Source organism: Lagenorhynchus albirostris, chromosome 5, assembly GCF_949774975.1.
Source record: "Lagenorhynchus albirostris chromosome 5, mLagAlb1.1, whole genome shotgun sequence".
Classification (NCBI taxonomy): Eukaryota; Metazoa; Chordata; class Mammalia; order Artiodactyla; family Delphinidae; genus Lagenorhynchus; species Lagenorhynchus albirostris.
This window is the reverse complement of record NC_083099.1, coordinates 25,044,694-25,069,977: the sequence shown is the minus strand read 5'-3', so window position 1 is coordinate 25,069,977 and position 25,284 is coordinate 25,044,694. Positions and strand designations below refer to the sequence as shown.

Sequence of the window (25,284 nt, the reverse complement as noted above, 5' to 3'; positions counted from 1 at the left end):
CCCCTCTAGGTGGCCACAAAGCACCCAGCTGATCTCCCTGTGCTATGCGGCTGCTTCCCACTAGCTGTCTATTTTACGTTTGGTAGTGTATATATGTCCATGCCACTCTCTCACTTTGTTCCAGCTTACCCTTCCCCCTCCCCGTGTCCTCAAGTCCATTCTCTAGTAGGTCTGCGTCTTTATTCCCGTCCTGCCCCCAGTTTCTTCACGGCCATTTTTTTTTTTAGATTCCATATATATGTTAGCATACAGTACTTGAAACCAGGTCAGTCTTGATTGTTATACTGAGTTTTCTTTGATTATTTATTTGTTTGTTTGTTTGTTTATTTATTTTTTGGCCGCACGGCATGTAGGATCTTAGTTCCCCGACCAGGTATCAAACCCGTGCCCCCTGAAATAGTAGCTCAGAGTCTTAACCACTGGACCACCAGGGAAATCCCTCTTTGATAATTTAGATTAGAATAATCTAACAACTGGATAACAAATTTATTCACAAATGCAGGCTTGTAGAAGAATCTTAATACAGCAAATGGGTAATGAGATCTTGGGCAAATATCTAGATCTCTCATGGTCTCAAGTTTCCTCATCTGTACCATGAAAAGACTGGACTTCATTAGGTGAAGTAGTTTGCTCAGATGGATGTGTAAGCTTTTCCACTTATTTCGCCTGATAAAACATTTCCAAATTATGACAAATCTCTGACCAAAACTGTTATCCTGCTTTCTATCCTTAACTTTCCAACATGGTCTAGTTAATTCCTCTTCTCTTATTCTTTTCCACCTGCTGGTCCAAACTGTCTCCAGTTGGTACCCACAATTCCCAGGGCTTGGAGAGTTGAGGCTGGTTCATCTAAACAGGGGTAGTCCTGGCTCCAGGGAGTAGGGGTCCTCTCTACCAGGAGTCTGCACAATCCAAAGATTCCTATCGATACATCAGGACAATGTGGATGGAGGAGGTTTTATCCTTTTAGGATTGGTGGAAAGACCCAGACTTTGGAATCAATTGGACTGGGTTTGAATCCTAGCTCTGCTATGTGTGACTGGTAATCTCAGTTAGTTCCTCACTTAAAGTTGATGATAACTAATACCCACCTTGCAGGATTATTGGGTTAGAATTAAATAATATAGCTAAAATATTGAGTACATAGTAGGTTTTCAATAAATGGTAGCTACTATAGACTTAGCTCTGATCAAAGTAGAAAGCAGAAGCCCCTGCCCTGATATCTAGGCAAAATGTAGATGTTCAAAGTAGCATTGGACTTTCCTAAAACTTTAGGCTAAAATATCATTCAGAGGCATTTTTAGTCATTGATAAATTAAGTCACCATATTGTTTCCATGAATATCCTACAAACAAATGTAATAACCAACCTCATAAAAATGTTTAAACTTTTTAAATTCTAAGAACTTAAACAAAAATGTTACATCTGGTAAACATTTTATTTTTAAAAGTCGAGATTAGGAAAAAAAAATCAAGATTATAGTAGCTGAACCTGATAACAAATTTTACCCACAAATGTTGAATATCTGTATTAGGTATAAACGGAAACCAGCTGTAGTTTTTAATGCAGTGAATGGAGCAAAGAAATGTGCAAACCAATCCAAATGTTTATAAACCAAGGACTCCTCGGGGACTCAGTGCCCTGACTTTATGTTTTTTTTAAACAGAGAGTCAAGCTTTGTTCATACTTGAATTATGTACTTTGCATAAGTCATGCAATTTAACTTTAACCCACAGGAGTGAAAAGAGAATGAGCTCAGACTGACTGCAGAAGGAGACTGTAAGCAAGTAAGGGCATTAATCAAAGTGAAAGAGGCAGCCCTTACTGCTAGCTCTGTCCTTCTCCAGGCTGCTCCTGCCGATTATTTTGGGTTCCTTGTGCTTGACTCATCAAAGAGGCAAAAACAGGTTAAAATTTTCATCACAGAAAAGGGATTTGTCTGTTAAATGCACGTTTGTGCCTATGCCCTGAGGAGGTTGATGAGCACACAATTTTTAAAAATCATAAGTGAGTGCATACCCTTGCCACTTGTAATCATGACAAAGCTTAAGTAATTCAGGCATGACCATGGTTTTTTTTTTTTTTATGTGCAAAACAGGATTTACTAGTCGAGAATGTCTGTCTAAACAAGTTCATCCATGTAAATGCTTTCAGCTACAGCTCAAATTTGTTTAATACAAGCAGGTTCGGTAAACAAGCCACATTTGCTTGTTGAATGTTTTGGAACATCACAAAATAAACCGATAACGTGGCTTTTAGGCTCGATTTGACAGACGGTAGACAGAGAACCCCACTGGGAGGTTTGGAAACCACTTGCCCTGGCATCCAGCTTACAAGCACCAGTAAGGGACCTGACCGCATTCACCATCCTGCCCCTGTAAAGCGGACATAACACTCTTCACTCATTCTGTGGGAGCCTGATCTGGATTACTGTCCTTGTCACTGTCATTTATTATCTCAGGCAGAGGAGGCAGCGACTTCATTCTATGTGGTCAGAGTAGATTCCGTATCGTGTATATTTAGCTTGCATTATAATAATTTGTGAGTATTTTAATGTGAATGTCTAACTTTCAAGTGTTACTAATGAGGACTATCTGGACAGACACCAAGGGCATCAAATGTCTGTGTTCACCTCAACCTCCTCCAGCCCCACTTTAAGGACCCTGCTTTATAGATGACTATATATTAAATTGGTACCTTGCAACTGAGCGTTATAGGCTCACTAATTCTCAACCTCCATGGTGAAGGAGGAATTAGCCTAGGGATACTCCATCCTAATCTTCCGTCGCTGTCAATGCTAACCAGAGCTCATAGAGCAATGATGGTGGGGGCGGGGAAGATGAGTCCACCATCGGGGTTAGACCAGGAGCTACTGTTTCCGTTAAAGCCACGTTTATTTCTGGAATAGTTGTGGGAGAGAGATGTGCTCCAAAGTGAAGAGGGCTCGGAGTGGTTCAGGTATGACCGACCATCTGGACAACCCAGCTCAGAGACTCTCAAGTGTACAGGATAGAGGTGGGCTGGATACTTTCCACACATTGAGCTAAAAAATCACTTGGGTTCGGTGGAAGGAGACAGAATGAGAGCTAGAAACAAAAGATCCGGCTGTGAAACCTAGTACTTAAGTTCAGATGTTCAAATACATTTTCTCCTTTAAAAATATTCTGGGCAACTTAAATGTTTTGCTAACCTGATTATTTGCAGCCAGTTCTTATAGAAGAGAGAGACAACCCCAGAAAAGATTAATTCATTTTTGCACGTGTTAAAATTAATTAACATTAGCATATTTAGTGATGCAATAAGCAATTAAAGACTTTTGGAGAAATAATAAGAAGAAAAACGTACGTATTATATATTCAAAATCAGTCTCATAACATTTTCTAAAAATGTTGGCTTATGTCCAGGATCTAAGGATGGGGGTGGGTATGGTTTCTTTGTAGCTGAAGAAAGAGTAGAAAAGAATCTGTTCCATTTCCTTAAAAATAAAAGACTTCATGTTTTATACAGCATGGTAAATGAAATGCTTTTCTGATTTTTACCTGCCGGCAGGATCTGGAGGAAATTTTGCTAGCAGGCTATTCTGTTTTCCTCTCTTTGGCAACATGGTGACACTGGTTTTGTAGCAAAACAGTCTTTGCTTATTAGGCATTTCTTCAAAATCCTGAATAAGCAGCTCTTTCCACATTTTTTTGTTCCACATGTTAAACATTTCATTGCAATTTGAGCTTCGTCTGTGTGTGTGTGTGTGTGTGCATGTGTGTGCGTGTGTGTGTGTGTGTGTGTGTGTGTGTGTTGATAGGAAAGATTGAAAGGGGATGTATAAGAATTCTTGAAGGTTTTTTGTTTAAAAAATTAATTCCTACGATTATGTATTGGAGTCTCTACAGAAGGTGATTCCAATTTATTACATACAGCCAAAGTAAAGCCCATCAATCCTGAGCAGCGGCAGTAGGGAGGGGATATTGAAGAAGACATGAAATTCGGTGTTTGAGTAGATGAGATTTAATTTTCGGAAAACATTTCACTCATAAAACAGATAGCACCCCAGTGTCAGCCCTGACCTCCGTGATGTCAATGTCATCGTGGGAGCGTAGCTAAGCCTCAAAGTAAAACAAAGAAACATTGCATGTCAGCTCAACACCATTTCTTCCCTTACACTATGTACAATATATATACACAAAGCCTTTTGGTATTCCTGTTAACGGCTTGTTACTTTACGTTCTAGCTTTTGGAGGGGGAGGAAGGAGAAAAATCATTTTGCATTTCCTAGGTTCTGAGCAAGTACAGTATGCTGTTGCAAGACTTAACATTATTTAGGTCAGCGTCCTAAGGACAGCTTTTATTTTATCGTTCGTGATGGTCAGCTATACATCGAAAGGAACTCAGCATCAGTTTATTTTTCTGTAAGTGCTTTTATTCTGCTTTTAAGTTTAAGCAAATTCATTCACATTTTAATACCATTCCAACTGGGGAGGTATCTGCCGTTCTGTACTGCAGATACATTTAGCAGAATACATTTACACGGCTTGTGGTTAGAGGTTATAGCACGGATACAGACAGCTGATCATGCATTCTTCTACAAGCCTGCCGGCACCATTTAGGATTCTGAAAAATAATCTAGAAATGCTACACCCTTTATAATATTATTCTTTACTTTGCAGTAGCTTAAAAGGTTTGTGTTTGTCATTGTTGCTAGCCATTCTATGAAATTAACAGTCTATAAAATGCATCCCGAACCAGATACATACTGTATTGAAAGCTTTCTTCAAGAAGAAGATGTGACAGTATTCGTTCCAGCTTATTTTCTTCCTTAGCAAAAGGATTGTCTGATTCTTAGAAGCAGAAGGGCACATTCATTGTGCAGCAGCTCTGCTGAACTGTATGAAATGCCTTCTACTGTCTGGTTGCAGAATTTGGAGTTTGCTAAACAGTGTTTAGTGATTGGGCTCATCTTGCATCACCAGTTGATGACATTTTTCTTTGTTCCCTCCTACCCAGTTGAACCAAGACTCTGAGGCTGATATGCAATGTCACTTACAACATTAATCAGACACTGCATTTAAGGTGAGCTGTCCTTTGCCTCCTCCTTCCCCAGTGCTCGTGTGCTGCCTGCAGTGCGTATCTTGCTTCTGCGAGCCTAAGATGGCAGGCAGGATTAGCCGTGCTTGTGCTGTGTGTGTGCATGCTGTGTATAGAATTCATTACACGTTGCCTAGTATTTCAGATGTGAGTATGTAAATGCTCGGGATGCCATATCATCTGGTAGCGAAGACTTGTTTTTGCCTCATTACAGCCTTAGCTATTTCAGCATCACCTTTCAGCTCCGATTCATTTGCTTCCGGATGTTTGCTTTTCATCACATTCAAAATAGAATTTTACCTTTTTTTTTTTTTAACAAAGGCAAAAAAAAAAAACCACTAAAAACAAAAACAACAACAAAACTCTGCTACCAGATGGTGTCTCCCCTTTCTTCTTGCATTTGCTGTCTTTTAAATAATGTATGTTGTATTGTTAATTAATGTGAATATCAAATTAAACACTTGAAACTTACATGTTTATTATGCGGGTAGGAGGCAAGGTGGAATCTATTTTTAACTCTTATGCACTCCATGGTGTACAAACAACTTGGTTCTCAAATTTGTATTTTCAGTACTGGTATCAGTGGTTTGATTTTCAGCAGATGTGACAGTGGCCTTTGCAGTGGTCAGCTCCAGGCTTTGAACTCTCAGAGGAGGAAGGGAAAAAAATTCAACACGCTACTTCCTTGGTTGCAGCCTCAGAGAAACCTTGGATGAGAAACTTCTTTTTTCAAACCTGTTTTCCTGTTGATAAATTCAGTTCTCGTGATCACAGTACATTCAAGCTGTTCTGCGTATGGTTTTGTGTGTGTGTGACAATTGCATCTAAAACTTGAGAGCAAGAAGACGGAGAAATCAGTTGGTCTCCATCGCTTTACATAAAAATGGCTGAATGTCTTGTGATGCTAGCACTGCATTAAGTGATACATACAGGTAGGTTGAAATTTGCATGTTTTATAGATTTTTTTTTGAGCCATGTAGCAAGAACATTAAATAGATTAAAATATGACTTTTAAAACAAATTAAATAAGACAGTTGTAATTCGGAGGGGAGGGTATTCAGTTGGATGGCCTTTCCTATTCAGATACTATACAAATATATAGCTTTTATAAACTTGTAAAATGATTCTGCTATAAAAGTGAGATGATTCCTCCTAAAAAATCATATATATGATAGGTGTGGCGCCATTAGACCACAAAAGAATTTTTTGAAAAATCTGTGGATTCAGCTCCATTTTAGCTTGAAACTAAAAATAAATGGGTTTCTGGAGATAATTTTGAACAGCGCAAATAAGCTTAATAAGAAACATTTAAAATATTTAAATTTTAAGAAGCGGTCTTTAAACGTGTTATATGAGAGATGAAAATAAAAACTTAGAGGCTTCCAAAATCAATTTTAGATAATGTACAAGAATAAATGTATTATTTGTTTATCCATTATTTGGGAAGATGAGGAATCACAATTTTAAAGGGGGAACTATTAAATATAGATGGCTCTGTTAGAAGAAAAATAGCCTCACTGAATGAAAGAGTCCCTAGAATGGTTCATTGCAAACCATACAGCTGTGGTTCTGTAAGCACCAAATTCTAGCACTTTTCAAAATAAATTCATGGGTTCTTTCCTTTGAGCTTAACTTCTCAAATAGATTTTAGTTTCAAATTAACACTGGGCCAGAACCTGTTTCTTTAGTAACCACATCTTATTTTAAAATGCAGTAACAGATATGCAAAAGATAGTCTTTAAAAAAAAATGTTTCATGAAAATTTTGCAGTTCTTTTTCCTCTCGTGTAGAGTCTGAACTGGTTTTAGACATTTATAAATGCGGTCTTCAAGCCTTAAAAATTAAGCCATATTTCTATACATAGAAACCTTGCACAGTAAGAGCTTTTTCTTTTCCCCTTTGTGCTCAGCACTTTCAAAATTAAGGTTTTCTTTGTCATGTGCTCCAGAATGCTGGTCAAGGCTTGTTGTGCAAAGGTGTAGTTTCATTATCACGAGTTCACCAGCACCACTGAAACAATAGATATCTCAGAAATTCTGAGAATCAGAAAATGCTTATGCTATTGTTTTTGCCTGATCCCTCCATTGGTAACCTCCGAGCTCTCAGTAGAGAAGGACCCAAACCCAAGCCCACCCCAGCCCCAACTATAAGTGCACATGGAGCCTCTGTGCAACCATCTTTGTAGGTGTGTTAGGAGGGAGATGCTGCCAAACCCAAAACCTCCCTGAGGTTTGCTCCAGTATGTAGAACATTGAGCTGCAGAACCATCTGTGTAAATAGTTGCTTTATCTTAGCAGTCTGTCTAATATTCCAAAGCACTGTCTATCAAATCAAACCTCTAATGGGCTAAAGATTTGTTGTTGTTGTTGTATTGTTGTTTTGAGGCCAACTTAAATATTTTGCTTGGAGTTTTTTCTCTGGTTCAATATATTAGAACATGATTCATCTCACGGTGATTTTGTTCTCTGGGCTTGCCATGAAATATCCTTCCTGCAATACCTTTTTTTTTTTTTTTTTTTTTGCTGTTTGGGAGCCATTTTCCTTCTTGCCTGTGACTTAAAAAGACTAAGTACCTTTTGCATATAGCATCAATCAGAGGATCGTAAACTGAAGGGAAATGTCGGAACCCTGATTCAGCATTGCCTGTTTATTTCAGTATCAGTAGCATTAACAGTTGCAGTAGGATCAAGCTAATTGTCACTCGTTCTTGAGCAAATAATGAGCCCAGCATTTGTAATTAAAACACTGTTGCTGTTCGGAAAGATTACAACTCAATGTCTTCTATTTTGATAGGCTGGTACAAATTAATCATTTTGAACCCATTTGAATCTTAATCACAAGATTAGATGGATTCAATGGAATTGTTTTACCCTACAATTGAATGCCTGAGAGATTCAACAGTGTATTTCTTCTCTGTAAAATGTCGATCTTTTGTTTTTAACTCAAGCGTGGTTGTGTTACCTTATAGGTTTTCATACCTCATGATTTTTTGTGGCATTATTCATTTATGTTGCTCTTGGCATCTCCTAAAAGAATTTTAAACACAAGTCAAGGAGCTTGAAAGCCAAATAAGACTGTTGGGAAGTATACTGTACCACTGTCATTGTAATTAATAGACCAGTGAAAGGAAGAAGAATTATCATTTATTACGTTGTTGTGTTTCGCCTTAATGCTTTGCCTTCATATTTCACCAGGCACAAAGCTTTTCTAAACTTACCCATTTACAATTATCATTAGATTTCCTGCCGGTTGTAGAGCATGGCACTTATCCCTTCTCATTGTTGGAAAGGCAGTGCTTGACCCATTTATACTTTTTGGCTAAGGTGTTTACACTGGGCAGGCCAGAGCAGGTGCGACAGGAAGAACGTGCAAACAACTGCCTTGTTCCCACCAAAACAAAATGGGCAAATCTGTGGTTTTCTGCCTGAATGATTTGTAGTCTAAAATTCTCAACTCTTTTTTCGGAGAATAGGAATTGTTTTTCCAAGCCTTAACGCAGTGAGATTACCAAGATGGCATCTCTTGCTACTAGAGGGATGTTGATCTACCTCAGCGATTTCCATGGATCCCCCATAGAGGAAATGGGTACCCAGACCACATCTTAGGGCTGGTTGATATGGGGAGATGGATCTAGAAAGACGATCTTCTCTTTAATATGCTAAGCCTTTGAGTTCCTTGGTACCATATGGTTCATTCTAGCAGCTCCCTTCCAAGGGAAATGCTGTTCTTAATGTCTTTCTTGGTAATTAAACATTCAACAAATATATTGAGTACGTACTACATACCAGGCATATTCCAGAGGCTAGAAATATAGTAATGAGCAGGAGAGACCAGGGCCTGCCTCTCATAGACCCACCCCTAGTGTGGTGGAGTGGTAGGGGCCGGGGGCACAAAAATAAATATGTAAACAATTAATTGGAGAAGACAAGTGCAAAGGAGAAAGAGAAGATAAAATTTAAAAAAACAAGGGTGTGTTGTTGGGAGGCGAAGAGCCACTTTATTTTATTTTATTTTTTTTGCGGTACGCGGGCCTCTCACCGCTGTGGCCTCTCCCGTTGCGGAGCACAGGCTCCAGACGCGCAGGCTCAGCGGCCATGGCTCACGGGCCCAGCCGCTCCGCGGCACGTGGGATCTTCCCGGACCGGGGCACGAACCCCCGTCCCTTTTATCTGCAGGCGGACTCTCAACCACTGCGCCACCAGGGAAGCCCGAAGAGTAACTTTAGAATGGTTGGCCAGGGAACTCCTTCCGGAGGAGTGGTATTTAGGTGGAGACCTGGATGGTGACATGGATGCAGACAGGGGAAGGGCTGATGGAGAGCGTTACCAGGAAGCGGGGTGCTCATGCTCAGACCACAAAACTCCTTTCTACGAGTAACTGCCGTTATATCAGAGCCAGCTCTGAGGACTTGGTGCGTTGAGCCTGACTTAGGTAAGCTGCCCCCGAAGCGAGACGGTGGGCCAGGCCCGCATGGCTGGTTTTAGTCAGATTCCCAGGACTCAGTGCCAGCAGAGTCATTGCCTTTGACTCAGACCCACCGCAACACGGCCTCAGAAGGTACAGTGAAGTTCTGGACTTTGCAGTCCTAGGTGGTATTGAAATTTGGGCACAGATTCAGTGCTAGCCCAAGAAATCCACAGAAGAAAGGAATCCCGGAGCAAGGAAATTTCTGGGAAGCCTGTTGCTTTATTTTTCTTAAGAACTCCAGAACTTCAATTTGTGGCAAAACATTGAGAGAGCCACTTCCTTTAATTTTTGTTTTCAAAGGCAAGAGGTGGAAGGGTCTGTCCCACCTTGCCAGTAAATTGTCTTTGACCTCTGACACCTCCAACGCTTCAGTTTCTGCAGAACTCTGTTGGTGGCTTTCTAAAGACCTCACTGCTTGGAGTGTTCTTTCGCTACTTGAACAAATAATACTAAGGAAATTCTTCGGAACCAGAACTCTTTCATGCCTTTTAGGTTCATCTGCTCATAAAGCTCCAAGAACAAAGGGATAGGTTTGCTCTACACCTTAGAAACCATAAGACCCTTCAGAGTCTTCTCAATGTTTCAGAAGCACCTTCTAACCCTGATTCACAATTTAGTGGGCTTTGCTTATCACAAGTTAGAAGTGGCCTGGCTGACTCCCTACACTTTGTTTGGTTTTGACTAGCCATAAAACATTCCACTGCATGAAGAATGTTCTAGTTCTTTGTAGTAGAATATTGCCCATCAGTGGGGAGGGGCTTCAACTGTTCAGTTCACTTCTTCAAATATTTGTTGAGCATCTGCTGTGTGACAAGCACCACTACAACCCAGGCAGAATGGAAATGTGACACGAAATTCCCTGTGAAGCTCATGTCCACTTTCACAAGGCTAGGGACAGGTACAATTGTATATCCTCTCTGTTCCAGAAAGAGATGACTGGCATGCTGCTCTCTTCGTGGCCTTTTATACTGTTCCCTGAAGGCTAGCCTTCAGTTTGGGGGCATCTCAACCAATGGAAAAGATGGTTCTTCCCTGGGACTCTGTGTCTCATCCTCAATCACCTTCCCAAAATGTCCTGGTTCTAATAAGCCACCGTATGTCTGGCTGCCCTTCTCCAAGCTGGTCTGCCTGGCCTAGCAGGTGACCTCCATAACGGTTGCCACTCTTTCGCGTTCATGAGCAGATGTTAAGTTGAGAAGGCCTTGAATGCAAAAATGTGAATTCGTGATGCAGGCAAGACGCTTCTGCTTTTTCACCTTCCCTGACAGACAGTGGGGGTCTCCCTGCTGGCTGTTCTGCTTCTGTGGGAAGCAGGTAAATCAAAGACCAATTGCCAAAGCCCTTGTCTTTGTTAGGTGATCCCAGCATGGCACTGCCATGGCCCAAACATCTCCTTGACCAGAAAATGGCTCTTTTGATCTTGTCATTCATTTTGCATCTTTTCCTTTAATGACTTTCTTGCTTCTGCAGCTATTCCTGTTCAGGGCTTGAGACTAGCATTTGGCTCTGCAGTCACTATATTTGGCCTGTGGAGGAAGTTTGTTTTCTGGTTCGGTTTTGTTTTTAAAATGCCAGTATAAATATTTTTTCTGCGTTCATAGAATGCTGTGAAGACTTTCATGATTTTTTTTTATATGATTAAACAAACCTCTTACTTTACCCCGTGGTTATTGCCGCCAAATAGATATTTTGAAATTCTTTTTTTTTTTTTCCTGCTCAAATCTTCTACCCTGTCTGAGGCCTTACTCTAATTAAGGCCTCACAGTCCTGCCCATCTTCCCCAGCACTGAGCATGACATAGAGTCCCTGCCCCGAGGGCCTTACAAGTCAGTGAGACGAGAAAACAAAAGCCACCAGCTGAGAATGTGGTTAAATCCCAGAAGGGCAGTGCCCTTGTAATGTTTTCCCCTTTTCTCTTGTTTCTTGAGCTGTGGAAGGGAAGCGGGGGGACCTTTAGTAGGGAAAGAGAGGGGCATCACTGAAAGATCAGAAAATGCAGGATATTCGGGAAACACTGTGGAAGGGCCATCTAGGAGGCAAAGTGGGGAGAGGGCAGCAAGGAGGCGGGGAGGGGTGTGTGGAAAATCAGAAGGAGGGAACAAAGCGGGCAGTCAGGAGGCAGGCTGCTGTGCTGCACCCTGAAGATGGGGGCGTGCGGTACATGGGAGGAGTGGGAGGGGTTGCAACGAGTAAAAGGAGGCTGGGAGAGCCCCCGAGATGCAGGCTGCGGGCCTGCTGTGTAGGGACTGGGTGCTCTCATGTTCTGTCTGGTTCGGCCGCAATGTTGGCCTTAGGGCTTAACTGTCCCACGTTGACTGTTATGAAAAGCCCGCAGATTGGCATCCTTAAGGGTGATTTATCCCAGAAGCTTATGAAGTTTCTATCCCAAGGCTCCTATTCTACATGCTGAGGATGCCAGAGACCACCCCCCAGCCCTGCTGCCGTCACTTGACCAGAGCTGGGTTAAACTTTAAATGAGCAGATTTTTACATGGGTTGTGACCAAATGCTTTTGGTTTTCCACAAAGCTCAGCCTGGAGATAGACCCCAAATACCCATTTTTAGCAGCAGACTTTAGCAACTCTTTTGCCCAAAGTCACGTTGCCCTCACAGGTGTGCTGCTCTGCTTTTGGAGCCCCCAAAGCCTGTCTTCCTTGCTCTTCACCCACCTTTCCAGGCCCTGGTCTGAGTGCCCGGTAAACCGTAACCAGTGGATATTCTGATTGTTTGAATTCCTTGGTCTCCGGGGGCACCGCCCCTGCTGGCACAGCAGCACGTAATGCCGCCATCATCCGGTACTTCTTTTTTTTTTACATCTTTATTGGAGTATAATTGCTTTACAATGGTGTGTTAGTTTCTGCTTTATAACAAAGTGAACCAGTTATACATATACATATGTTCCCATATCTCCTCCCTCTTGCATCTCCCTCCCTCCCACCCTCCCTATCCCACCCCTCCAGGCGGTCACAAAGCACCGAGCTGATCTCCCCATGCCAGGCGGCTGCTCCCCACTGGCTGTCTGTTTTACGTGTGGTAGTGTATATATGTCCGTGCCACTCTCTCACTATGTCACAGCTTACCCTTCCCCCTCCCCATATCCTCAAGTCCATTCTCTACTAGGTCTGTGTCTTTATTCCCGTCTTACCCCTAGGTTCTTCATGACCTTTTTTTTCTTTCTTAGATTCCATATATTTGTGTTAGCATACGGTGTTTGTTTTTCTCTTTCTGACTTACTTCACTCTGTATGACAGACTCTAGGTCCATCCACCTCACTACAAATAACTCAGTTTCGTTTCTTTTTATGGCTGAGTCACATATATACAATGGAATACTACTCAGCCGGTACTTCTTGCTTAGCTCTTACGGGAACGTGAAGCACAGACTTCAGTTGCTGTGTGAAACTTAGACTCACTTTATTCTGTCATTGAGGGAACTGTGGCCTGGAGAAGTTCTGATTTCTCCAGGTCACTCAGAGAGTTAAGTGGCCACGCCTAACTCCCAGTCCAGTGCACTTTCTGCTAAACCAAGGTGCTTTTAGGTCACGTGGGAAGCCCAGTTCTAAGCCAGAGGTTGGCAGGCTTTTTCCGTAAAGGGCCAGATAGTAAATATTTTAGGCTCTGTGGATCAAGGCAAAAGTGAGGATGATATGTAGGTATTTATATAACAACAAAGAAAATAAATTTCTATGAACTCTTTATTGATGAAATTAAAAACATACTAATATATAATATGAAGTATAATAATAATTATATATATTTTATATATATACACACATAGTGCCATAGATACAGAAATGATTGGCTGTGCCTGTGTCCCAGTAAAATTTCACTTATGGACAATGAAATTTGAATTTCATTTAATTTTCATGTCATGAAATATTATTTTACTACTGGTTTATTTTTTCAGTCATTTAAAGATGTCAAAACCATCCTCATCTTGAAGGTTGTACAAAAACAGGTGACAAGCAAAATTGGCCTGTAGGACGTAGTTTGCGGACCCATTTTCTAAGACAAAAGCTGCAAACTGGGGGCCCATTGGTCAGTCCAACCCATATATGTACTTTGTTTGACTTCTAACAAGAATTTTAATTGAATCCATTGCCAACTTTCTGTTTTCTATTTTTTGAATTGTATTTTTTACTTCTAATTATAAAAGTAATATATATCTACTTTGAATTAATTCGGAATGTTAACATTTTGGCGTGCATTCCTTCAGTCCTTTATCTATGCCTGGCGATTTTTTTAATAGTTGAGATAATATAGACAATTTTGTATCTTCTTTTTATTTACTTAATATCATATCATAAGCATTTTATATCATTTTAAAGTCTCTCATTAACATAATCTTTTAAAACTTTATCGTGAAAATCTTAAACACGCGTACAATATGAAAAAGCTAGTTTAATGAACCCCTGTACAGTCCTCGCCCAGCTTCAACAGTTCTCAATGGCTGGCCAATCTTGTTTCATGTAAATCCTCTCCTGTATTATTTTAAAGCAAATCCCAGATCCTATCGCTTTATTGCTAAATATTGTAGTATGATTCTCTAAAAGACAAGGATACTAAGAGAAGACGCTTTTTTTTTTTTGAGGAAATAAATGCTAAAGTATTTAGGTGTGGAAGAGAATGTTTGCAACTTACAAATGATTCAAGAATAAAAATAGCTAAAAAGATATGATTGGAGTGTATATAGTTTTTTGGTACTATTCTTGCAACTCTTCTATAACTTTGAAATAGTTCTAAATAAAAAGTTTTAAAAATATGGAATCCTAAAAAAAATATTGATTAGTAAGAAAGAAAAATAACCACATGATATTGCTTTACAAATGAACTTATTTACAAAACAGAAACAGACTCACAGAGAACTTACAGTTACCAGGGAGGAAGGGTTGGGGTAGGGAGAGTTACGGAGTTTGGGATTGACATGTACACACTTGCTATATAAAAAAAAAAAAAAAGGAAGAAAAAGAAAAAGAACCACAGCATCATTATCACACCAAAAAATAACAATAATTCTTTAATAACTTCAAATATCATAGTCAGCATTCAGATTTGTCCAGTTAGGTCATTTAAAAAAAAAAAAAAAAAACTGGTTCAAAGCACAATTCCAAATGAGGTCCATACAGTCCACTTAATGTTCCCTTAAATTTCACTTAATCTATAGGTTTCCTTCCCTCTCTTTCTTTCATCCTTGCTATTGTCATAAAAATTTTATTGAAGAAACAATTTGACTCATAGAGTTTCCCCAAATCGGAAATTTCAGATTACATTCCTTGGTGCTGTTTTTTGTTGTTTTTAAATTTAATTTTATTTGTTTATTTTTTATACAGCAGGTTCTTATTAGTTATCTATTTTATACATATTAGTGTATATATGTCAATCCCAATCTCCCATTTCATCCCACCACCCGTCCCCCGACTGCTTTACATGTTCCTCTGTCTCAGAGACTTTCTGTAAAGTGGTCATTACAGCTAGAGACCTGATCAAGACACAGAATATATTTTATATAAAAATCCTGATTTGGGCTTCATTGGAAAATTCTGCAGATCTGGCATTACCACCTGGCAACAATTGGTCTGGGGCTGGGTAGTGACAACCCCATTCCCCATTTAGGTGGGACATGAATGATCCTGTAGGCCCCAGTTCCTACTACTTCCTGCCTGGCTCCCGGGGGCGGGAAGCTGCCACCTGCATTCTACACACTGCCTCTGCAAGGCCCTTGGTAGACTTCTCAACACGACATCACAGGACGCTTTTCAGGAATGTAGTGGAGATTAGAGAAGATGATTTGGACAGGGACTTTCTTAAAATGCTTAAAGGGAAAGAGAGAAGCAGCCATATAAGAGGGAGCCAAGCGACAGAACTTGGTGAGTACCCAGGATGAGGGGAAGAGAGAAGTAAAACAATAAATTAAATTAATAGTGCGTGAAGAATGGGAGGCAGAACGAGTTACAGATTCCTAACCCATGGTGGGAAACAAAGGAAGCAAGTGGGTTTCAAAGGGACACACTTTAGATTTTTTCCTATGTAATGATAACATTGAAACCTTAAAAAAGAGAAAGAAGGGGGGCAGTAAATAAATTGGCCAAGAGTCTTAAATCAGAAAGCTGAAACAGGCAGTTGTAACATAACAGAAATCATGTGGGGATTAAATGAAATGAGGTACAAATCAAGGACAGCTTCCTAGAAAAGGCCGCTAGAAAAGGATCAGGGGCCATGCTGTGGAGATGTTGAAGAACTAGTAGAAATTTAAGAGAGGAGAGAATCTTAAAAGTCTTAGGATATTTTTTTCTTATTTGCAAATGCATTGAAATGACAAATATTATAAGGATATAAAAATATATCACATTTAGTTGTTTTGAAAGGAATACATTTTTACAGAAAAGAATAAAATTATGACAAGTTGGGACGTTCTTGGAAATTTCCAGATAATTCCCCATACTAAGAAGAATGATTAAGAGAGAGAATCTGTGACCGGTTATGAGGAAGGGTGGAAAATTTTGAAGGACAGTCTGATTATGTAAGTTTTAGGCTGTGGTGTTTAAAACTGTTGCCGTGATATTTTAGTTATTAATAACAATTTAGGGGAAATCTACTCGCTTTTGGAGAAATATTTGGCCCTAGTGAGAAAGAAATGCCACTGTTTATGAATTCCAAAGTGGATGTAAGGAGCCATTCACTTGCTAAGCCTCTTAGGAAAGCCAGAGCCGATTTCACCCTTAGCAAGCTGTTGACAGCATCTGATCAAGGTATCACCTGAAACATGTTAGCAGCACAGAAAGTGAAGTCAGACCTATATTTAAAATCCCTTTATGTCACTCCCCATGTGACCCTGGCAGCCTACCCATGGAAAATTTCCATGGTATAAAAGTTGCTTTACATATGGGAACTACGATTCTTACTGGTTGGATGGTAGGAACTTTGAATACTTGACCTCGAGCACCGACAGCCGTATGCAGATGCTTCACGCGTGTTATCCCATTTAACTGTCAAAAAGCCCTACGAGGTAAGTGTAATATGAAAATCAGCCCCATTTTACAGATGAGCAAGCCAAGGCTCAGGGAGGTTAAATAATTTGCCTAAAGTTACACAGTGAGTAGCTCTGTACTTGACAAAGCTGGGCTTTAAACCCAGGCAGGCAGAATCCAAAGGCCAAATTGCCTCACTCTTCCACCTCCCACCTTCCAATCGCTGGGCAGCACAGAGAACAGCACCTCATACTGGCACTTCCCAACTAGAAGTTCCTAATCCCCATGCCTTAGTTTTCCCAAAAGCCTCAGTGGAAACACATAAACTTGCAATCAGACCACAGATTTCCTTAGTTTGGAATCCATGATTAACAACGTGTTCGCTCAGGTTTTGTAGCTGATTGGCAATTATGTATACAAAAACATTGCAGGATTGTTGGGTTTTTTTAAGTACGAAGATGAATCCTCAGTTAATAAATGCAGTTTAGTGGAATAGCTCTTTCTGAAGATGACCCACGGAGAAAGAATAAAGGGCACTGGCTTTGAGGAGGTTGCGACCTGCTAGTGTACGTGTGTGTGCAGGTTGCCCAGTCTATCAACCTTCAAAACCCTGTCTTTATTTTTAAATTACGTGATGCTTTAATTTGACTTTAAGTCAGTATATTTCTCTGTGATTATTAAAATGTTTTAACCGCTTTGTATGCAATATTGGAATCTCCTTTATTCATCAGAATGATCACAATCTTAAAACGTGATCAGGAACTAGGATGCAGAATTGTGTACGCTGTATTCCAAGCTAAAAACAGGATGTAAGGCATGCAAAGAACCTACTTCTTACCCTTGATAAATTGTAACCTGGGAATGAATCTTTTCAAAAGAAAATTTTAAAATAAGACTCATACTACCAAAAGGCAGGGAACATGGATGGTTTTGTAGAAAACAAGCAAACAAAACCTGTGCATTAGAGCACTAGGCTGTTAGCTCCTCCGCAGGGCGAGTTTGTGGCAGGCCTCAGTAAATACTTTCTCAATTAGCAGTCCCTGAATCTTGGACGAGAGATCCTAGCAGGCAGTCAGTGCGCTTTATTTCAGGAAGAGGCCCGGGTCTTTTGCGTGAACTAGCTTTTATAGCACGTTAGGAAAATCAATCTAGGCCTCTCCTGTCAGCCGTGGGAAAGCGCAGGTGACACTCGATTCCTGAGAATTTAAATTAAAACTGCAGTTGACTTCTCTGAAGCCTGACTCTTAAATATGCAAAGGTTGGATGTTCTCTGGAATCTGGTTGCAGAACCCAGGGACCCCTCTGCGGACCCAGGCCTGGTTCTGATGGTGACTAGGCTCTGTGGCCGTAAAGCCCCTAACTCGGCTGCCCTCGCGGCAGGTTCTGAATTGTGTTCTCCCCCATGAGAGGGAGGCGGAGGCCGCTGCTCCCTTCCTGGCGTTTGGGGCCGTCGTGGGTTCCCCCCACCCCGCCCCCAGTCGCACCCAGGTTGGGCCTGAGGCCTCGCGGGGTCGTAGTACGTCCCGAGGCCGGGTCCTGGGCGCGTTGACGCTCCGACATCCGGCCCGCGGCTAAGGCCGGGGAGCCCTCTTCCCGGCCAGGCTGCGTCCCCAACCCCACGCCGGGGGCGGGCCGGGCCGGACGAGCCGAGCCGCCGGCGTCCATTTTCTGGGCGGTGCTGCGAGACGCCGCGGCCTGACTCGCGGGTCCGGAAGCGCCATGGACCCCCGGGGAACGCGCTCGCGGGGCAGCGGCCGAGCCCTGTAAGTGCCACCGCAGGGGCCGTATGCGGGGCGGGTGGGCGAGACACGGCCGGCCCGCCCCCTCTTCTCTCAGGAGGGAGCCTCGAAACCCGGCAGGGGAACGCTGGCGCAGGGCTGGGAGCTCCGCGGACGTCGGAGAGCCGAACTGCTACGGCGACCCGGCGCCCGCAGGTGCCGGGACGCCCGGGCCCGCGCCCTGGGGGAGGGGGTCTAGCCGCAGGGTCGGGCACGTTACGCCGCAGCGAGTGGCCCATCTGCGCGGCTGTGCTGGAAGGCGGGGGGCCGGGGACAAATGCGCACCCAAGGGCTGGGGACGTGACGGGCGCCAGTCCAGCAGGCTTGGGAACTGCGCTAACAGCCGCATCTCCCCTCTCCGGGACTGCGACTCGGACCCCGGTCCTGACCCATCGGGAACCTGAGCATTTCCTTGGTCGAACACCAGGGCCCCTGGAATTGAAGGGGACGTGCAAAGGCAGGGCCCTGCCCCCAGGGGCTTGCAATCTCAGCCTTCTACTTCGGCAGTAGTTAGGTCTCTTCTATTGGTACAACATGACCGCCCGCTGTTAGCCACTTCTTTGCAGGGTATATTATAAATCACCTGAGATTTTAGTCTGTCCGCGGTGCCACTTTATAACTCCTCTGCTATAGGTAAGTGACTAATTCCATTATGGACTTTGGCCCAAATTGAATATCTCTTCTCAGGATCCATTATGGATGATACGTATTACGGTGCTTTATACATATTTTAAAGGTTAAAGAGTTTTCTCCTAATTAACAAGCTCAACTGCTCGGTCAGGTTCTCATGGTTAAAAAGCATAGGATTAAGTCCGCGGTTTCAGAGAAACTTCTGGTGAGGTACTATCTCTGAGTGTAGTGTTTTTCCAACAAGAGTAGAGACCCATTAGAAGATTGTGAAATCAGTTTAGTGGGTTACTACCGGATTTTTTTGAAGATATAGAATATATAATGCAATATAAAAAATAATAGAGTAGACTAGAAAATATCAGAGTGCATTGCACATAATAAGAGTAAGCATTGTTTTTTGGCTTTGGGGTTTCATTTTATATAATATGATTTTTAAAAACGGTGGATCACTGTCAAAGTTTCTAAACCCTGACTAACAGGTTAATAACCCAGGGTTTGGAATCAGTTGAACCTGCATTTAAGTCCCAGGTCTAACATAAACTAGCTCTGTGACCTTGAATAGATTCCGTGACCTTTCAGAGCCTCTTTATGTAGCTGTAAAAATGGGGGAATGTCTCCTGTGAGGACTATATGAAGTCGCATGTGTCAATCACTTTGCCCAGTGCTTTACTTACAGTAGGTGTTCAGTGCACAGGCTAACTGCAATCACTTTTGTTGCTGGTATATTCAGGCCTGGCACCCAGTTATGGGACACTGCTTTTTTTCTTCTTTTTAGATCTCGATGCGGTGGAGATGGAAGACTCAGAACCAAGGATTTCCAAGTGATTTCTTCCAAAGCACGAGAAACTAACTCTGTTAAGCCTGCTCTGTTCTAACTGAGGTAACTGAATTTACATCTCTCCGTACTCTACGTGAAATAGGAAATGTTTTTTCTGAGGGACTGAACCACTCCCAAGGAGCTTATGATTTGCTGCCAGCGATCCACCAGGTTTGGGGATTACAAAGTGACAATGACATTTAGGCGAGCTGTTGTTAAGGAGACATGAAGGGGGAACTAAGGGCTTCTCATTCCAGTTCTGTCAGTGACTGTCGTGGGAGGTTCTGTAGGTCTCTTCTTCAGGCCGGAAGGACCCACAGACGTCACTGAGGCCCAGAGAGGTTAAATGACTTTTCAGAGAGACCCAGGGGGCTGGGTGGGGAAAGGCCTGGGGCTCACATCTCGATCGCTCAGTCATACAGTCAGCTTCTGGGCCTGCTGCAGGGTGACCACCGTGCTAGGCGCTGAGGATACAAGCGTGAAAAGCCCGTCCCCAGGACACACACAGTTTGCATAGATGAGTATTGACAGCCCAGAACACTAAACTTCACCTTTGAGGCATAGACAGGGCCCCAGATAGTGATAATAACAACTACCATTTATCAAGCACTTTTGTGTGTGAGTGCAAGGCAGTGTGTTAAGGGCTTTAAGTGCTGTGTTTTTACTCATTCCTCACAATAACCCTGTGAAGTAAGGAAGAAGAGATGTGAAGGATTGAAATGTGAAAATGCAGGCAGGTCGTAGAGGGCTTTGCATCTCAGACCACACTTAGGATGCACGTTCGGTATGTAAAGCACAATGCTAGCACCATGAAGTTCAAGGGAAAGCGCTTGCCCTCTAGGAGCTTATAATCTTAACTCCAGAGAGGTGGAGTCAGGTGGGCAATGCCTGACATTAGCTTCTCCCCCCTTCACCTGCTTCCCCGGCAGTCAGTTGGAGCGGATCCAGAAGAGACCAGAGTAGTTGATACATCATACTTCTGGCCCTTCAATGCAAGTTTTCATTTTATTCAAATTTAACATACCCTTCCATCCACTTGTGAATACATACGCTTTTAATTTATAAACGTAAGGGCTTCTCTGAATTTGTTTATTTGTTCATGCAACAAATGTTTATTGAGCTCCTACAAGGCACTTACTTGGGTATTCAAGACCAAACATATGACTGTGTTTTTCCAGTCATGATAACGGTCATGCGCATTCTCTTAGCAAGGAATTATCGTTCAACTATTAGAATTTTTCTGTTAACATGCTAGAATATTGGCTGCAAGGATGTTGGAGATTAACCCATAAATAGGATTCCAACTGGATAAGTAGGAAAATCTTTTTTAAAATCTTAAAATCTTCAGAAAGGAATTTCTTTTAATTTTTTGATTCTGCTGTTACTGTCACCTTTACATAGAGGCCTTTTCTTTGTCCACTTAACCTATCGGCAGAGGAAAAAGCAGTTTGGCGAGGGAGCTTTCCTTGACTTGAAATGCTCTCCTCTTTTAGCTTGTAGGCCGCACAAGACACTGAATGTTCAGAAGTAAAGCAATTTAAGAGCTACTTTAATTTACAAGGTACAAAGTTAGAGGTAGCTCCAGTGATTGCATTAAGTAACAGAAATCAGACTGTAAGCCTTGAATGCTACTTGTAATAAACTCAAGCTTCAAGTGGAAAACGTTTGAAACTCCAAAAGGAGATGTTGAGTATGAATGTGCTTTGCAAACTTCTAGGAGTTCTATAAATGTTACAACGAATACTTATCGAGTACCTACTATGAGATCGGAAGGAAAGGCAGGGCAGAGACAGGGAGACCAGTTAAGACAAGGACCACAGTCCACCAAGGAAAAGGCAGGGTTGGGGGGAACTCAGGGAAGACCGGAAATGGGTGATAGCAGTGAAACAGGAAAGGAACAGACACGAAGGGAAAAATTGACACAATCTGTTATCTGATTTCCAATCTACTCAATTGGAAATCTTGAGTAGAGAAGAAATAGCTAAAGTTGACACTGAGATTTCCAAAGCAGCGGCACCCATGAAGATACTTGGAAGGAGGTGAGGGGCTGCATTTTAGAGGGGCTGAGTTTGAAGTGTTGAGGTATGATGTCCCCCAGACGATCAGCGACTTTGTACCCCGGAGGAAGGCCAGGGCTAGTTTGGGAGACACTGGGTTGTGAGAAAAAGTCGAGAGGTGAGAGAGGAGATTTTTCCGGTGGGAGACTCTAGGGAAGCAAAGCTTGAGGGTGGAGCCTTATGAGAAAAGAAGGACCCAGGGAGGACCTAGAGAAAAGTCAGGCAAGAGAGTGAGGAAGAAGGGCTTCCCTGGTGGCGCAGTGGTTGAGAGTCCGCCTGCCAATGCAGGGGACACCGTTTCGTGCCCCGATCCGGGAAGATCCCACCTGCCGCGGAGCGGCTGGGCCCGTGAGCCGTGGCCGCTGAGCCTGCGCGTCCGGAACCTGTGCTCCGCAACGGGAGAGGCCACAACAGTGAGAGGCCCGCGTACCGCAAAAAAAAAAGAGAGTGAGGAAGAACAAGAGAACAGGGCTCCAGAAGCCAGACCAGGGTGTTTCCCAGAGGAGAGAGCCTGGAGTGTTAGATGCTGGAGGAGGAGGGTTGAGGCCCAGGAGGGCCATTGGTTTGACAAGCGCTAGATCACACATTTGTTGGTGTTCTCCTTTCCTTTGTTGGTGTTTTCCTTGCAGAATGAATATCAAGTGGTTTCATTTGCAAAAAATTCGTAACTTGCGTAAATGAAGAGTCACTGTTAAATTTGATCCTCGCAAGCCCCAAAACACATTTCTGATTACTAAAATTCAGGCTGTTAAATGTGGTTTTAATGGTAGTCATCCACTTTATTCTGTTGTCAACAGATTGACCAAAGACGATCCGTTGATAGAAAACTTTTTAAAAACTACATTTCTGTTGACGCAAAGGTTTCTAACAGTAATTAAATTTGTATTTTGCCTTTTACCATATGGCTGTTGTATGACATGAGAGAGAGAGAGAGAGAGAGAGAGAGAGAGAGAGTGTGTGTGTGTGTGTGTGTGTGTGTGTGTGTGTGTGTGTGTAAGTGAGAGTGTGTGTGTGTTTTCATGGGCATATGAGCTTAGTACAATGGAATGAGAAGGCTGGGGTCAGATAAATCTAGTTTCACAACCTAGCTGGGCCATTTTCCAGGGTTGTGACTTCAGAAAAGTTACTCTCTAAGCCTAACTTTTTCCATCCATAACTCAAATAGGATTATTTTGAAGATTGAGTAATATATAATTTGCTCAGGATCTATACTATAGTAGGCAATTAATAAATGCTGATTCCCTTCCCCTTAAAACTTTTTTTAGGTATATATATTTTTGCATAATATTCATCTATACACAAAGCCTTAGTTTTGTCATGGAAAGAGCATACCTCCCACGATAGCTAACCTATCCTGTGAGAGTTCAAGTGACCAGTAGTTTAGTACGGATAAGAATCCACTTGGGGAATTTATTAAAATATAGGTTCCCAGGTCCCTAGCACAGAGATTCGAATTCAGTAAATTTCAGGTGGGACCCCTGAGAATCTTCATTTTAAACAAGCACTGCTGTGATGAAGGTTAACAAATGCCAGTTTCTAGGAAGCAGAGGAAGGGTGTAAACCTGAGACTTGATAGGCTGATTTCAATTCCATGAAGATATGCCTGTGCTCGAAATTCTTACATTTGTGTTATTCATGTTTACGGATTATATTTGCAATGAGATAAAAACACATGGATCCCAGATGTGAAGGAACGGTGGTCTTATCGCACCTCACTATCGCCATCCACGGTATATCCACGGCAGTACTGGGTGACATACAGCCCCCAAATCATCTTCTTTTCCCTGCAGAGTAAGTGGTGACACCCTGTCACTATGCCCAGAGTTTGCAAAACCAGCGTAACTTTAAATGTTGTTACCAATAATATATTTAATGGCAGTAACGGTGCACAATCACGCCATTAAAATATTTTGATGCATTTGTCTATCTGACTCTGTGTCTTCTGGTTGATAAACATCTGTGTCATTATATATCCTTTGTTCTCCGCATCTTGGAATCATATAATTTTTAGTTCACATTGTTCCCGACCTCATTTTATAGATGAGAGAATAATTTATCCTTTTTTCCCCTCCTAGTCCCAGCTCTCTTCTTTGCTTATTCACAGGAAAGGATTGAGACATATAAACATGCTTGGTGTTAAGCTATGTATGGAGAATATAAAACATATTTGACTTGTGTATATTAAATTGCACTTTACGTTCCTTGTACGTAATTTACAAATCAGATGACTCAGTGGGGATATGTTTATTAAAAAACAATACTGAGTCATTTTATAACTGTTGTTGGCATTCCATTGATGGTTTGCTTCTTTTGGAACAGGATGCCAATGTCCTGGAGCCTTGCCTAGAATCAGGGTTTCTCCGTCTATACCCATAGCCCTTGAGGAGAGAAGAGAGAACGGAATTTCATGAAGTCCATTCTATACCTTACGTGCATTATCTCAGCCATCTTATTAGAATCTCCACATAACCCGGTGTGGTAGAAATTGAGGCAAAGAGGTTCCGTAATGCGGCAGATGTTGTAGAGATGAGATTTTCGCGCCCTAGGCTCTTATCTGGCTCCAAAGTCCAGCCTCCTCTCTCCACACCCTGCGTAGTTTCCCCAGCCACATAGTGAGACTATGAAATAGATCATTGTTCCTGATTGTGGCTTAGAGACCCTTGTCCCTGGTATTACAGTAACCTCAGAATTTTTGACAAGAAGCAAATGGACGAAGGTAATGTGCAAACTTGAGTTAGTTCAACAAATATAAACTATGTGCCAGGTACCAGATCAGGACTCCACCCTCGTGGGCCCTATCTTTGTCACCTATTCTTATCTACCATCCAAGTGCTGCTGCAGGCTTTTCTTTTAGAGTGAAAACACCAATGGATTTCTGCACTGATAAGATCAAGATTTGTGTCTTGCTATAGCTGTGCCGGTCCTTGTGTGGGGCTAAGTGTTCCCAGAGTCGCTCTGTCACTTCGAAAGTTTAAAACAGTTCCTTAGGGGATTGCCCGAGGTGCACAATAAGTGTTGTTGATTACCCTCTGAGACCCTGAGGAAGTCTACAGGGGGCCAGGGAAGGAGCCTAGAGCCCTGCAGAGGGGGTCTGGGGAGAGGTCAAAAGACCACCGTGTATGAGACAGGACTGGAGGCTTGGCAGTTCTTCCCGTGACCCACTGTGCAACCTTGGGAAAGAAAGTCATGTAACTTTGCAGGCTTGATTTCCTCAGCTGTAACTGGAGAAGGTTTGGCTCAGTGATGGCAAAGGCCCCTAAACAGAGGTGCTGAAGCGAGCATATGGCAACTTCACGTCTGAAGCATGCCAGGGGTCCCGGATTGCAGAGCTTCCTCCGACTGTCCACGAAGGGATACTAGTACTGGCCAGACCTCAGGTTCTGCCTTTACCCCAAACGCTTTTGAGGAAAGTGCATGAATTTAAGAGTGAGAGAGATTGTCTGCTTTGGAGGAAATAAGGATTTTTACTGGCTGGCAATCAATCAAAAGG

At 42.3% G+C, this 25,284-nt stretch overlaps 1 protein-coding gene across 5 annotated transcripts in view; it reads left to right on the top strand.

Moving 5' to 3' along the window:
• The window catches only part of ZBTB38 (zinc finger and BTB domain containing 38), a 75,983-nt gene that overhangs the window by 14,443 nt on the left and 36,256 nt on the right, over window positions 1-25,284 (top strand). For 3 of the 5 annotated variants that reach the window (XR_009540651.1, XR_009540652.1, XM_060149727.1), the window contains exons 1-2: window positions 18,138-18,275; window positions 19,696-19,800. The gene's annotated coding sequence lies outside the window, so the exon portion shown is untranslated. Of the gene's footprint in view, window positions 1-4,998; window positions 5,065-18,137; window positions 18,276-18,835; window positions 18,924-19,695; window positions 19,801-25,284 lie in introns of those variants that run through there. The other 2 variants (XM_060149728.1, XM_060149729.1) reach the window with 2 other exon arrangements.